Here is a 3926-nt window from a genome sequence, read left to right as displayed (position 1 = left end):
ATTACATCAGCACTTTGTTTTTGAATGTATGCAGGACATTGTTGAAACAGGGAAAATTTGAAATTGATGGTGGTTGAATTGTATTATGAGATGAGTTTGAGTGAAAAATAGTGCATCCAATGCGTGTATTTATAGAGACGGGACAAAACATGGGGCGCTTGAGGATTCACGCCCACATGACAATCACATGCACCAGATGAAATTAGCGCCCACACAACCCAAATGCACCCCAGGCGACACTAGCATTGCGCTCATCATGAGGCCCAATGCAGGCGCCACTAGATTGGCGCCTCCTCATGAGGAGCGCAATGCATGCGCCAATGCTGTGGCGCTCAGCGGTGAGGAGCGCAATGCATGGCGCCAATGCTATTGACGCCTCCTCTTTATGCATTGGGGTGCCCCAGTTCATCTGAACGCATCCTCTACCAAACCTGGTTATTTTGATATTTTTTTAAATAATTAGTTATTTTGAAAAAAAATAAAAATAATTATTATTTTGAAAAAAAATTCCAAACGTTTTCCTACTGCATCTTCAAGAAACCCATATTAATGCCTATTTGAATCTGCTCAAACTTTAACAAAATTCAGAAACCGATATCCTGAATTTCACAAAATCCCAATATCTTTATATCTGAGTACAATTATCGGACTATGTAATCAAGCTTCATGTTAATCCTATCATAGAGGATATGAATTCTACTTTTTCATTACTTGTGCATAAGACAATGATTCAATTAGTAAAAAATCTGAGCCTACAAAAGTAATAGACAATCATGAAATAGGGTATCTATCGGTTATATATAACTGTCAACTGAATAGGGTTTCAGAGTTATAGATATATCCAAAACCAACAATGCTTAAAACCAACAGTGCAACAGTAACAATTGACCCCAAACTCCATATAATATAACTATATTAATTCGATTCAAAGCCATTAATTCAGAAAGAAAGGAAATAGCATAACATAACCAATTTCTTTTTCTACATATCATTACAATGACTTCAAGATAGCCCATGGTTCAAAAAGTTACGAATAATTAACCTGTAATTTAAAGCCTAGTGTCGAGGGTGAGGCACAAATTGTTATTATCTCCAGCTCAGCCAAGTGATTATGCATGAAAGGATACCACATTTTCTCTGGGAGAAGCAATTTAAGCATTCTAAGAGAAACTTGAGAAATACACATCAACTGCATAAAAATGCAGTAAGACATCAAAGAGTAAAGGTAATCAGAAGAACTGTTACCATGGTTTTTTAAACTGCTTTCCAAAGAACGGCGACAGTATGGTGACTACAAGTCTACAACCTAGCTTTTAAGATCTCAACAAGCACATCAAATCAAGCTATATCGACTACAATATTCTACATATCAATATTCATAACATAACCACCACAACTGTAATTAAAAAACTTACTTAATGATAACAAGATGTGGCATAAAGTAAACTAGGTTGTTACAATTTTTACATTACATGTTTTAATGAACCAAAATAAAAAAAAAGAACCGGCTTTTCCTTCTATTTTACAGGTAAACCGAATGCTAAATTAAGCCGATAAATAAGAGACTCGTCTGTCATCATCAAACTATGAAAATATGGATAAATACACAAAAATGCTCATCATCAATCCCACACTATCACTAATTACTACCACAATAACTAATAACTAACATGTGTGTGATCAAAACCATAAAAACACATCAAAACCAAGCCAACAACATATACAATTTCATCAATTACACCATATCTTGATAAAAACAAAAAATTGCCATTTAGATCTATGAAACACTGGCACATATATAGACACGACACACAGGGACTAGTTGAATAATGCGGTAATGCGGAATACCAAACAAACACATTCATCTAAAGTGTCAAGGCTACATCGTCATGATCAATCATCATCATCATGCATCACTCATCACTGAAAACCCAGCTTTCTGTTCCCTTTCTTCTTCGTCTTGTGTTGTTCCAAACCCTCATCATCATTTCTGTTTCTCCCAGAACCTTTCACCGCTTCATAATCCACAACAGAAGCCCAATTATCGTCAAACAGCTCCGCAGCAATCTGACCACCCTCCTCCTCCTCCATCATCCTCCTCTCCCCATACCTATCCCTCAGCCCACGAAATCCCCGTCGCGGCTTCTTAGGCTGAGGTCGCGGCCTCGGCCCCAACTGATTCTTAGGACACTCATACGACAAATGACAAGGCCCCCACACTCTTAGGCTGGGGGCTGAGGACGAAGCGCAGTAGCGGGTAGTAGAAAACGTCGTCGTCTTTATCGCTGGTCGCTGTGTTTTCGTTGTGTTTCTTCTTGCTTGACATTTTTTTCGGTTCAGGTTTTTTCTTTCCGGCAACGGCGTTCGGTTCCGGCGACGGAATTAGTTCTCGATGCTTCTTTAATCTATAGAGGAAATATGAGAGTGGAGAGTTCTATAATGCGTTGAGAACCCTAGAGAAGTGAAGCGAAAACTCCAAGCGGATCTGGGACATGGATCCAGATATTTTGGATTGGTTTCATATATGGTTATCCATTCTTATTTTTTATAAGCAGTACTATCCATAGTAAAGGGGACAACTTGTCACCGCCAGAGTACTTGTAAAGATAGCATAAAACTAAAAATTATTATGTTTTAATATTTTTTTCTTTAATTGGTAAGCCAACAATCTGCATATATACATGTTTTTTTAACTAATTTTTTGTTACTATGATGCTAGTTTTTAAGACAAAAATTTCTAGTCGTTAGATATACAATTTTATTATATTATTTTAGATTATATTTTATATCTAAGAAAATAGAGTTATTAAATTTAGCAAAATAGAATAGAGTGAAATAGAAATTTTATTACTTTATTATTTGAATACATTAGCGATAAAAACAAAGTAAGTTTTTGATTCTGCTCATATAAAAGAGAAACAATACTGATGGAAAGTGTGAAAATTTTCATTCTGCTCATATTAAAGGGAACAATCTCTGTAGAAAGTGATCAATACTAGTAGTAGAAATTGATGTAATTTTTATTCCTCATATCTAAGGGAAACAATGTAATGAAAAGTGATGAAATGAAATAAAATAGAATAATAAAATTTATTATACTGGATCTGATTTAATTAACTCAAACAATGTAATCTTATTCTAGTTCATTCATATCACTTCATATCATTCATTGCATCAATTTAAGCAAAACCTTAGTCTAATAACTTCAGTTTCAAACATTAAAAACTTTATGTAGAATTTGTCCAGAATTGAGAGGACTCATCTCTTACTAGAACTCAACAATTAATTTGTTTTCCAAAGTCATGCTTATTTATACGCTTAGATTATGTTTGGACATCTTAAATGAAGATATAAGAATATAAAAATGAAATAGTGAATCAACAAAATTAGAAGTACATACGATTTAAATGCATCAAAATCGATGACATCTTTTAAATTATTGAACTTTTCGCATTAGACTTTTTCTATTGTATTATTTTCAACATCATTTAATTTCTAGAACTCTTCAAGAACACCCATATTAATCCTATTTGAATCTGCTCAAACTTTAACAAAATTCAAGAAACCGATATCCTGAATTTCACAAAACTCCCAATATCTTATATCTGAGTACAATTATCGTACTATGTAATCAAGCTTCATGTTAATCCTATTCATAGAGGATATGAATCTACTATTTTCATTAACTTGGGCCATAAGACAATGATTCAATTAGTAAAAAATATGAGCATACAAAAGTATATAGACATCATGAATATGGTATCTATCGGTATATATACTGTCAACTGAATATGGTTTCAGAGTTATAGATATATCCAAAACCACCAATGCTTAAACCAACAGTGCAACAGTAACAATTGACCCCAAACTCCATAAATATAACTATACTTAATCGATTCAAAGCCATAATTCAGAAAGAAAGGAAA

This window comes from Lathyrus oleraceus, chromosome 4 (genome assembly GCF_024323335.1).
Source record: "Lathyrus oleraceus cultivar Zhongwan6 chromosome 4, CAAS_Psat_ZW6_1.0, whole genome shotgun sequence".
Classification (NCBI taxonomy): Eukaryota; Viridiplantae; Streptophyta; class Magnoliopsida; order Fabales; family Fabaceae; genus Lathyrus; species Lathyrus oleraceus.
This window is presented reverse-complemented; position numbering follows the sequence as displayed.